Genomic DNA, 12378 nt, shown 5'->3' on the forward strand with positions numbered 1-12378 from the left:
GATTCTCAACATTCGCTAGCTTTTTTGACTGCTGCTGCACATCACTGAAAGAAACTACTGTATGACACATATATAATGCAAAAACTCAGTAATGGAGAAACTCAGGCAGTGACAGGTGCTAAAATTCTACAAACTTTTATATAGATATATAAGCCGTGATCTTATAAACACTGTTGCATGTGCTTCAATTTAAGCACGATTAGTCCTACTGAAGTTAATAGAACTACTCATGTGCTTAAAGTAAAGTAAGTAGGATTGGAGCCATAAATCAGTGTCTCAACTGTAAGTGTGTGTGGGAACATAACAAATAGATGGAGATGATATCCATTTAAGGAATTGCAGAGCCAAGTGATAAACATGTAAACAATGGTATATGAGCAACTGTATGGAGGACATATATTTGCCAAAAAATCTGAGTTATTTTGAACAACATCTAAAAAGATAATTTTTCACTATTTTTTCAGTAATATGATCCGTGCACCATGCGTTATCTACAGTAATACTTTGTACTTACATAGCACTTAAGCTTCACAACACCCACGTGAGGTAGATACATTTGATTATTTCCATGTTACAGATGGGGAAAATGCAGGCACAAAAAGATGGAATGAGTGACTCATAGACACACACCAAGTTAGTGGTTAAGTCATGGGTAGAACCTACAAGTTTTGACTCTCATTCCTACACTACCACTACTCGCATTTGCTCCACTAAAACTGATTAGAACAAGGCCTATAATGGTGACAAAGGTTTAAGCAATCTAAACCAGATGGACTTTTTATTTTTTAATATACCAAAGACTACCCACGACACCAAGAGGTGACTTTGCATAAAATATATCGTATCTTACCTTTTTGTCCTAAAGACACTAGGTCACATGAGCCTTTTATCCCAGCCTGCTGCCAAGATGAGGAAACTTTGCATCTGTCAGATTATTTGCCAAGCCCTACAGTCACAACTTGATGGCATTGCTCTCTTTGACTATGGACAAAATACATTGGTACATACTATATCAATCCTACAAAGTGGGACGGGGATAAACTAGATGACACTGAAGACTTGCCTACAATGAACATTTAGTTTGAAGAAAGTTGGGGTGTGAATCAGCCCCACACTAGCTTTCTGCAGACTGTGTGGATCCTGCTGATGTGCATTAATAATTTGCTTTAATCTAGTTTTCTTTTAAATGGGACTAGATCAAAGAAAACTAACAAACTGTTAATGTGCATCAGCAAGGTCCACACAGTCTGCAGCAAGCTAGTGTGGGGTAGATTCACACCCAGCCTGCTGCAAACTAATAGTTCATGCAGACAAGCCACCAGCCTTTTCTATTCTACCTCTGACTATAAAATTGATTGTAAGATTATATCCATCCTGCTGCCTACAGACCACATATCCCACACTGCTGAGTGGAGGATACCTGGTACTCACCACTGTGTTGCCGGTTGCCCCTGAACAGTGGGCGGATATGGGAATAATAATAGCTTTGAATTCAATCTCCCAAATAGATTGGAAATAATTTACACTTTAATCCCTGAATGCAAAAGAATAGAGTTAGGGGGCAATGAGTGGATAATCCCAAAGGCCAGGATGTAGTAGATATATTAAAGCACACAACCACCTGTTTTGGACATGATGGGTTATAGTTTATGCGTGATTTCTTAATTTATAACCACATGGATTTTCTCTTGTGAATTGCCATTTCATTCATAAATTTACACAAATATTTGTTTGGTATTTGTTACAGAACAGGTTAAGAGAGATACCACAGCTTCATTCCACTCAATCTTTATATTATTAGAATTACACCAATTTACTTTTTTGATGGTTGGAGCAGCTGAGATATGATGACACCTATTTGTAAACCTATATGCCAGAAACATAGCACATTAGTTAAACTCCACCACCAAGAATGTTCAAGACCCATTATGCAAGTGGTATGGTAAGCCACTCTCCTGAAATGCAACTGAGCAGGATAGATATGTTGCAAGGGATCTCTTAAGCATTGGTGGAATGAAGGTGCTGGTGGAGTGTTGACTAATCTTTTCAGTTACTTAAATTTTGCTGATGTTTGTCATTTACTGTGATTTTTGTGGCAGGAATCCATTTTCCAAAACAGCCCATATTTCCCTTATGAAAATGTAGTATAATTTTAATAAACCTGCTATACTTGCATTATGCTATGTGTTAATACGAGTAATCTATTCTATTTGCTTCAATATAATTGCCCTTAACATTATTTTCTCTAAATTGTAATTGTCCATGTATTTCCCCAAGCAGTTACAAATACAGTTATTATTAAAGATAAGAATGTATGCTTTGGAAGGAGCTCAGATTAATGTGTTGATCTCAGATGAACTAGGAACTGCCAACAGTATAACTCTGAAAGTGCCTCTTGTAAAGATTTCTTTAAAGCTGTCTCAAATGATTTCTAATTTGCTAGTTCTTAAACATGCATTAGATTTTGTTTTCCTCCTTTGAAAATGTGAGGTAGAAAAATGAAAAAATAATTTCTTTCATGGATTGAAATCAATATACTATTTAATTAAATCCTGTTAATCCTAATGCAGATTTTATAATGTGAACTATATAATAGTTGACCTGGTTACATGAAGAAAGCTACACACTGTATATATCATATGCCTTTGTGTGTGTTTCCATTAAAAAAAAATCCACAAAAGAGTTGTCCTTATCACTGAGTGACAGGATCATTATTTAAATATTTGCATGTACCATATACCTTTGCCTAGTTTAATTTCTATCACCACTAGTCATTGAGATATAGCACCTCCAAATTAAGAGTGTTTTCCATTAATAGAGATCTCGTAATCTTTTCCTGTTTACTTATACGAGTTGTAACATTGTTTTCTGATATAACAATCGTAATTCTGCCTGCAATAAGAAGCTATACTCTTATTACACAATGAGAAAATTAATTTACTTTATATAGCTCTCCTACTTACATGACATACCAGTTTCTATACCAGCATCTCCAGCCCTAAAAAATTCCTTGCACTGTATTAAACTAATTAGCATGCTTGGTTCACATACATTATTCTACATTAAGGTGGCACAAATATAAACTGTTCACTTAGGCCTCAATTCTAATGTCATAGGCAAAACTGGAATAAAGAGCTTTGGCTGCAGCTATGTGAGGGTTGAGGGTGAGAAATCATCAATCCCAAGCTCTATGGACTCAGACTATAGCTGCTCTTACAGCCAATGGCATGGTCAATGTACACTCTGAAGTGGTTGTATAGTCCAATGGGTCTGTGCTTTGCATGAACTCACTGGCCACACTCCTGGTCAGACCACATTTCCCCTGGATAGCGAGCCACTGAAACGTATCACTGAGTTACAGTGTTATAATACCTATATGGCATCAATGCTGCTTGAGCCCCCTTGGCATCAAAAACACAATTTTTCAGCTGTTTTTAACCAGAACAGTCAATCAAACACACAATGGGATCACTATCTTTATCTGGATTTGTACAGTGCATAGCATGGCAATGTACCTGACGAGTATGAGGGATACTAACACACCACAAGTGACTTCAACCACTGAAAAGCGATGGCATATAGCGTAACTGCACTTCTCAAAATGGTACTTTTATAAAACTTCCTCATTTGTGAGCAGTAGGATGTAATTTTATCCTAGATTATTAGGAGTTGTAGGATATATTATATGCAATTTTCCCTACATTTTGCAATCAGGTTTGACATTTGGTGCATGATCTTGATGTCACAATAATATGGCCATTTTTAATATACCTATTCCTCAAATGGATGCATCCACTCCTTTTGTAGTAATTGGATGATAAATCTCACCTAATGCAGTTACACCCAGTGCTTGCAGTTCTGGAACTGATTTTGTAAAAGTAATAACACATTGCAAGCTGTGAGCCAACACACAAGAATGGCCAGGCTCTTCTGGTGACAGAGGTCACGTCAATTGGCATGCCATTCTCCTGCCCCACAGCACACCCGTGAACGTGGTGCACAGCTGGTAAGTGTAATCACATGGTCGTCCCTCGTGTTCCACTGCCTGCTCAGTGCACACAGTCATATCTGCGCACAATAATTATTCGCCTTCCCCTGCCATTTTCGTTACAAACTCACCCCCCGTCTTTCTCTACAAAAAACTTTCCGTGAGCGTCGGGCGAACACAAATCCTCCCTGCTGGGAGCCGGTTCGCCCCCCGGCGCGCCGGACAAAGAGAGCTACCGGGAACCAGCTCTCTCGCCGCCCCTGCCCAGCCTACGGCAGAATTCGCTGGCCCGGTTTCCAAAGGGGGCTGGGTTTCCACGCGCGCTAGTGACGAAGTGAAGCGAAGTGCTCCCGTACACCCACGCGGGACCGCTCGCCACCATAGCGGCGAAGCTTCCCCCATACTTCAGCCTTAACCCGTCCGCACGAACCCCACTGGGGCACGCCCGCCTCGCCCTTTTAAGCAGCCGTGCCCCGCACGGCTCTTTTAAGAAGTACGCGCATGCGTGCGGGGCGTGAGCAAACACAGTCCTTGGTTTAATAAGCCGGCTGCTGATCTCGCGCCTAGGCGGGTGCGCAGAAGACTCGGAGCTCGTGAGTACTGGCACCCCCAAACTGCCGGGGCGCGACGAGTACCACGGCGCGCGGGCGCTGGGGAAGGAGGCGGAGGGGGCTTTTCGGTACCTAACCGACCTCAGCCGCGCGTTCCCGTAACGGTCAGCGCGCGCAGCCGCGCACGTGTCCTGGGCGGGGAGGAGAGAGGAGGCGGGGTCGGCGGCTGCCGGTCTGCGCACCATTCTTCGCTCCACAGACTGCGGTCGTGACTCCGGGCGCCGCGCCGCAGAGCCCGGCTCAGGCGAAGCGGGCTCGGAGCCTGGCGTGGGGGCGGCGTTTCAGTCGGAAATCACCGTCGAGAGGCGACGGGCTGAAAGTGCAGGGACGGTCCCGGCGGGCCTGGCTGCGCTGCACGTGACAAGGTGGCAGCGCCCTGGCTGTGGTGTAAAGTGACGACGTCACTCTGGCTCGTGGGCGGGGTCAGAGTCCCACCCGCGGTACAGTATGAGGCCAAGAAGGCCCCGGTGTGGCTCGGTGCCCTCTGAGCGCTGGGCTGTGTGTTTGTCATGGGGCGTGGGTGTAGAGGGGCCCGATTCACTGCTTCTCTTTATGTTGACTAAATGCTGGTGCGAGCTGCAGTGCGCAGCCCTGTGCCGCCAGGCCTCTGTAGGACTGAGGCCAACAGCTACAGTCTTGTCAAGAATGAACTGAGATGGTTCCAGCCTGATCGCAAACATGGCCACCATCAAAGCTGTTCAAGTCAGAAGGGACTGTTCTGATCATTTTCTCTCACCCATGTGGTGTGTATTACACAGGTATAAATCCAAACTGAGGGTGGGATCCTCAAAGGGACTTAGATGTTACAACACTGAGCATCAGGCCGCCTAGCAAACCGGCCACCTAGCAAACCACAAGAATGACACTGTGACCCACAGAGCTGAGTTGTGTGCCCGTACAATTACTCCTGGGGGAATTTGGTGCCAAAAAAATAAAAATTCTGCACACTTTATTTGTCAAAATAACACTACATAATGATGGCACTTTCAATTATTTTGGTAATTTATTTCAAAATACCTGTCAGCAAGTATGTCTTACAGATGCACAAAACACTTCCACCAGGAGTAGAGAGTTCAAGAAACCCCTACAACAACCCAGTTCCTGTTTCTCTGCCTCTCACCCCTGGAACTCAGCTGGGGGCCAGACACCCACAGTCTCTCCCCCCTAAAGCCCAGCCATGCCCCCCCCACCAATACACCCAAACCCCTTCTCCCCTCACCCCCCCAGAGCCTGGCTGTGCTTCCCCCTGATACCTGCACCTCCTCACCCCTAGAGCCCAGCTGTTGGGGTCCCCTGGCCCAGATACCCACACCCCCTCTCCCCCAGAGCCCAGCCATGCCCCCCACAACCAATACACACAAACCCCCGCCCAGGGCCTGTGCAACCACTAGATGAGGGTTGGGGCAGTCAGGGGACAGGTAGGGGGTAGGGTCCTAGGGGGGCAGTTAGGGTGTGGGGTCTCAGGAGGGGGCAATCAGGGGACAAGGAACAGGGAGGCTTAGGTAGGGGGTGAGGTTCTGGGGGGGGCAGTTAGGGGCAGGGGTCCCAGGAGGGGGCAGTCTGGGGACAAGGAGCAGGGGGAGGTTAGAGGTTCTGAGGGGGGCAGTCAGGGGGTGGGAAGTGGGAAGGAGTGGATGGTCCTCTTTTTTGATTGTTGAAATATGGTAACCCTATTTGTGGGGGCGCCGGGAGGCAGCCTGGGCTGGGGGCGCGGCTGCTCCCCACTAGCGGCGCTGCCGCCTTTGCAGAGCTGCTGCACCGTGCCGGCTCCTCCATGGCTGGGGCTCACCATTGCTGCAAGCTGGATGCTCTGGCTCTCCAGTGTCTCTGGAAGGCGGCTCCTCCCTGCCAAGCTGCTGCAGTGGCCCAAGCCGGCCAAAGCCAGTGGGCAGGCTGGCCCCTGGGGTCTACAAAGGCTCGTTGGGATTTGCCTCTCAGTGAACCAGTGTGCAGAGCTGGGGGGGCAAGGTGGAAGGTGGCAAAAAAAAAAAATACCTGGCCCAGATACCCACACCCCCTGCCCTCTAGAGCCCAACTGCAGGGCCCCCTCAGCCCAGACACTCGTCCCCCTACCCCTCAGAGCCCAGGGATCCAGAGTGGGAAATAGCCTGATGTTCAGTCCCAAGCTTGTGTGGAGTTTCCTGCAGGCCACCATCTCTTTCCCCTCAGAGCATGTGGGAAATTGCAGCTGCCTGGAACCCTCTAGCTCCCACCCCCTCCCCTCGGCAGTGTCTTCCATGTGTGAGCTGGGCTAGTGGCCCCAGCACTGCAGCCCATTTTGGGGGGGAGGCGTGGAAGAAATTATGGGCAAAAAATATTAATTTCTGCTAAAATCTGTATTGCACATTGGCACAGAATTCCCCCAGGGGTAATACAATGAATGGGGAGACATAGGTGCTTAAGAATGTGATCCACAAAACCAGCATGCTAGGCCGAGAGCTGCCTGAGCCAGCCAATGGGAGATGCCAACCATGGGGCGGGGGGGTGAGCCCCACCCCTCTCTTGTAGATAGGCACCTAGCTCTGCTAGTGATCCATAAACAGGAGCCCACCACCTAGAGTCAGATGGCTTTAGGAGCCTGTCTTGCTCCACACAAAATGGGAGGGGGAGGAGAAAGGAGGTGCCCACCTTCTAACTTTTAGCACAGTGGTTAGAGCAATCATCTGGGATATGGAGACCCCAGGTTCAATTCTGCCCTCTCTGCCAGAGGGGGAGAAGGGATTTGAACAGGGGTCTCCCTACAGAGTCATTCTCAAACTCTTGCTGGGCCAGAAATAGTATGTGTGAAAATGATTCTATAGTCCAGCGTAAGGGCACCCAACTAGGAGGTGGGAAACCCTGGGTCCAGTCATCTTATTCCAGTCCCTCTCTTTCATTACTGATCCTAGTGCAAACAGCTTCAACAGGAGAATATCCCATTGCCCAGTAAATATTTTCTCCCCCCTCTCTGCCGGAAAGGATGGAATTGAACCTGGATTTCCCATGTCCCAGGCAAGTGCTCTAACCACTGTGGTAAAAGTTGTAAAGTAGGTGGTACCATCTCCTCCTCTGGCTGGATTTTGAATAGGACTTGAACCAGTAGGTAGCCTCAAAGCATTGTAGCCCAGAGAGCTAGCATTAGCATTTATTTTATTGAGCAGTAACGCAAGGAGCCTACAGGCCTGTATTTTGTAAGACATTGGCTTCAGCATTTAGCATAAGGCTTTTGAGGCCCATTAACTTTAGCACAGATAAATAGCCCAATGGTCACGCCTAAGTTTTGGGAACTGGGACTAGAGTGTTTAAGGGGGAAGTTTGTACATGACAACATGAGACTATGAGCTAACACCAGCTTTTGGATATTTTAGGATAGGAACATCTGCAGATGTCTGACCACAAAAGTGCCATGGCAATAAAATGACATATGATAATAAGTTGAGATCATTAATATACTAACTTATAGGAGAAGGCCATCCCAACATTAGTAGGGTGAGGAAATACAAATAAGGAAGAGGGGACAAACCCCTACTGAATATACATTAGGCATAGTGGCATCAGTGTAACATACAAGTTGTATCCCAGCCTGTGTACAGGAGGAGAGAGAGATGTAGACCTTGGGAGGTGCCAGGATGATGGCCACTGGTGATGATGAGGAAGATAATGGCTAACATTTCAGGTTATTCTGCAAGGGATGGTGTGAGTATATGGATGTTAAGATGTACATTCTGTATTATCTCTATCTACCTTGCTTGATTACCGTGTTTGTGACTTTGCTAAATGTATTAATAAACTATTACAAATACAGAAGGGTTCCTAAAGTGTGCGTGTTGCAACTGTGCATATTGAAGTTCCCAGTTATACAGTAATTTTAATAATACTGGGCTTGATCTTGGGACAAGAACTGTCAAACCTCGGAGTGATAACTGGGAATTCTTAAGTAATCAATATAATTTAATACATAATCCATAGATCAAGCTACAGCATCCCTACCAGATCAGGCCCTGCAAACAATTTAGGCAGCTGAATGCCTATCTTCCTCAAGGTTGTGAATCAGCCTGGGGCTTAGGTAGGAGATAGGTAACTGAATTCCTAGAGAGAGGCAGCAGTGCACATGCTGAGGTGCCTCGGGTACTTTTAGTTAGAAAACTGAGGTGCCAAGTGAGTTTAAGCGCCTACCTGGTTTGGTGGGAGTTTTGTGAATCGCAATTTGAGCCAAAATTGGGATTTAGGCGCCTAAACCCCAAATGGAGGGTAAATCTACACAGGCAGCAGCAGTCTGTGGCAGTGAGCATCTGCGCCTGGGTTGACAGACTTGGGATCGTGGTGCCCATGCTATGGTGCTAAAAATAGCTGTGTAGATAGCGCTTTTAATTTGTGTCTCAGGCTTCAGCTCTTGCTCTAAAGCCTACCCCTTCCCTAGGCTTTCGATCCCAAGCTCCAGCCCGAGCCACAACATCTACACAGCTCCATTTAGCACGGTAACTCGAGATCAAATTTGTTGTCTTGGGCTTGGAGGCTTGCTGCCACAGGCTGTATAGATGTACTTTAGGCACCTAAATCTGGGGCTTAGCTGCATACATACTTTTATGGATCTGGGCCTTAGTCCAGCCCACAGTGTCCTCCTTCCCCCAACCAAGTGCTCAAAGAGGGGACCCTCTGCACATGGATCTCCAGGCTCCTGTGCAGAAAGTACTCCATCACCTCTGCAGCACTGCCCCGGTCCAATGTTCCCTCTAATTTTTTCCATCCATGTGCGGAATAAATTTTGTTATGTGCAACAAGGTATGTGCGGATATGTGCCACCTCTAGAAACAAAAAAACTAGATATGTATTTTTAAAAAGTTACCATAGGGATAATTGCTCCAGACAGGACAGGTTAGGCATTTTAAAACTCACTACTCAAAGAATTAAATTTAAGTGTAAGAGAAATAAAAATTATGAAATGCATAAACCACTCAAAACACTAAAATAATACACTTTGAAAGAATAAAGTTACAGAGACTATATGTGCATTGCAGGAAGTACCAAGAAATAACAACAACAATAATACAAGTATATGTTGGAAGGTGAGTGTGACACAGAAACTGTATGTGTGCTGGTCGCTGAGGAAGTTTCTGAGAGATGCTATGCACTGTCTCTTTAAGGCACTCACTGAAAACTCTCCCACTCTGTCCTGAGCCCTGTCTCCCTTCCCTGGCTCTGCGGAGATGGGGTACATGGGCAGGGGGGAGAGAGTGTGTATGTGTGTGTGAGAGACAGACAGACAGACAGACTGTGTGAGCTGGCTGCTGGGGAGGTCTCAGAGACCATGTGCTGTCTCTTTAAGAAAGGCACTCACCGCCTGGAAGCACCAGGTGTTCAGACCGCAGAAGTTCTGAGTCCTGAGCCAGGCTGTTCCCTCTCCCCTGCTCTATGGAAATGGGGTACAGGGGGAGGGGGGACACCCTGACATCAGCACCCGTTTCCCTCTTCCTGTTCTGCACAGCCAGCAGGAGGGTCTCAGGTACAGCTGCAGGAGCAACTTGGCTGCAAAGCAGTGGGATTCCGGGGCACCTGAATACACACTGCTGGATGTGTGCGCTCTGCTAATCAACTGGGCAGCACTTGAATCCCTCCTGGGCAGCCACCCAACCGCGCAGCTTAGAGGGAACATAGTGCCCCGCCCTCCTGCTTGTAGGGCCTATGCAAGGAGATTTCCTTCCTCAGTGTCCCTTCTTGAATTTTTCCATAGGAGGTGATGCTCCAGACCTGTGCTAGCACCTCTCCAGCAAGAACTATGTTTAAGCCTGGTTCTTTGAATAGATACTAATATGTGGCCCAGTTCTACAAACTCTTATTCACATAAGTTGTCCCATTGACTTCAGTAGGGCTACTCAGGTGAGATAGAATTTGTAGGATTAGACTGTGGCTTAAAATGTATAGACAAGGCCTTAATTTCAGTCAAAAAACACCAAACAATTTTCTGCTTATCATTTGTAAAATAAATACATAATTTTTGGAGATTATTTAGTGAGTGTTTCTCAATATATATATTTTGTTACACACACAAAAAAGCTATGTTAAAAGAACTTCACTAAGGTTGCAAAGTCAAGCACTCAGAAATGAGGAAATGCCAGAATGAAAATTGCTTGTACAACTTCAGTTCAGCCTGCTTGTGTCAAATTACAGTGTTTAACTGTATGATTACATACTGTTTTCCCCCTGCCTCATTTAGTGTCCAGGACAGATTGTGCTCTGGGGATGAATAAGGGTTGTGGAATGAAGAATACTGTTGTCTGTAGGATCCCCTGCCTCAGCTGTTGCAGAAGTTGGAAGATGTGGACGTATTGCAGATACTGGGATGGGTGGGCATAGGCCCATCCAAAATTTAAGGCCCACCCCCTCAAATGAGGGGGATGAACCACAGAGTCCAGACAGCAAAAGAGACAAAGAATGAAAAAACAGGGATGGGAGTGAGGGTCATAGGGCCAAAACAAGGGACAATGAGCAGAGAACCCCGGAGAGAGACCACTACAGAAGAACTCTCCCCAGAGACATGACATAACAAGGGGTTGGAAATAAGCCCCACAGTTGCAGAGTACCTTCCCCCACCTCCTTGAGTATCTTCTTCCTAGTCTGATTGATGGCCATCTTGCCAGTGCCAGGAGGAGGTTGATATGGAGGTCTCGTGCCTCTGTAGGGCCATGGGTGGGGTGTGCATGTACAAGGAGGTGTAGGGAGAAATGCAGTCAGAACTTCAGCAGGTTCTGGAGGAGCTGGAAGAGGGGCTGCAGCATGACGCTCTCTACATAGATGTGTGCCAGGGTCTCTCTCGGTGCAAAAGGGGCAAGTGTCAGGAGACTCTGTGAAGCACACCAACCACATGCCCGTGCTCACAGCTCCATAGAGGAGCTACCAGCTGAATTCCCCGGAAGGCTGAGGGACTAATGTAGAATACAAGCTGGGCCACTGGGGCTCCCAGCCTTCTGTAGGTGGCAATAGCTGCTGCCGCTTGGTGTTGGGGCAGGACACAAGAGCAAGGACATGGAGCATGAACCATGGACAAGTATAGATGTTTTCAGGCACAGTTCAGAGATGGAATAGCTGAATGGCATTCAGCCTACTTGGGTGATGCATTGGAGGTCTCTAGTGGACTAGTGGGTTGGAAAATGTGTCGCAAATGAGGCAAGGGATGCCACGATGAGAAAAGATGGTCTCATGGTTAAGGCACTTGAATGTTGGCCTTGAGAATTAGATTCTATCCCTGCCTCTGCCAAAGAGTTCCAGTGTTGCTTGGCAAGTCACTTAAACCAGACTTTTCACTGGTGGTCGCTAATCGTGTGTCCTCAATTTTTTATTGTGTTTTGAGACCCTGGGGTCTTATCTGAAGAAGTGCTGAGCACTGAGCTGCAACTGAAGATTTGGAGCTGTGCTTTGAACATATAAAGTGGTTTATAATGTTAAATATTCTGAAGGAAAAAAACAGGTCCTAGTTGTCTCAAGTTTGACAGTCAAAATTAGTGAATTAATTTTTACTTTAATCTCTGTGTCTCAGGCAACCTTCATTCTGGCATTTCCTAACATTTGAGTGCTTGCCTTTGGAACATTAATAACATTCTTTTAAATATGGTTTTGTGGGCAATTTACTAGGTTTTTAAAAAGGAAACTGAACAAATAGGAATTCCATCATGTAGCATCATATTGACACCTGCATGGCTTATCAGCAGGGTTGGAACCCGTAGATCCACCACACAGACATTTGCCACTTGAGCTAACTGAATAACTGATAGCAGTAGTAGGTTGTCATCCTCTACGTACACC

The 12378-nt window shown here is 46.3% G+C and overlaps 1 protein-coding gene across 4 annotated transcripts in view; it reads left to right on the forward strand.

Annotated features, from left to right (window-relative positions):
- Positions 1-4484: 4484 nt before the first annotated feature.
- The window catches only part of PTGR2 (prostaglandin reductase 2), a 28670-nt gene continuing 20776 nt past the window's right edge, over positions 4485-12378 (forward strand). For 3 of the 4 annotated variants that reach the window (XM_077818789.1, XM_077818788.1, XM_077818786.1), the window contains exon 1: positions 4485-4581. The gene's annotated coding sequence lies outside the window, so the exon portion shown is untranslated. Of the gene's footprint in view, positions 4582-4787; positions 5040-12378 lie in introns of those variants that run through there. The other variant, XM_077818787.1, reaches the window with a different exon arrangement.

This window comes from Eretmochelys imbricata, chromosome 6, assembly GCF_965152235.1.
Source record: "Eretmochelys imbricata isolate rEreImb1 chromosome 6, rEreImb1.hap1, whole genome shotgun sequence".
Classification (NCBI taxonomy): Eukaryota; Metazoa; Chordata; order Testudines; family Cheloniidae; genus Eretmochelys; species Eretmochelys imbricata.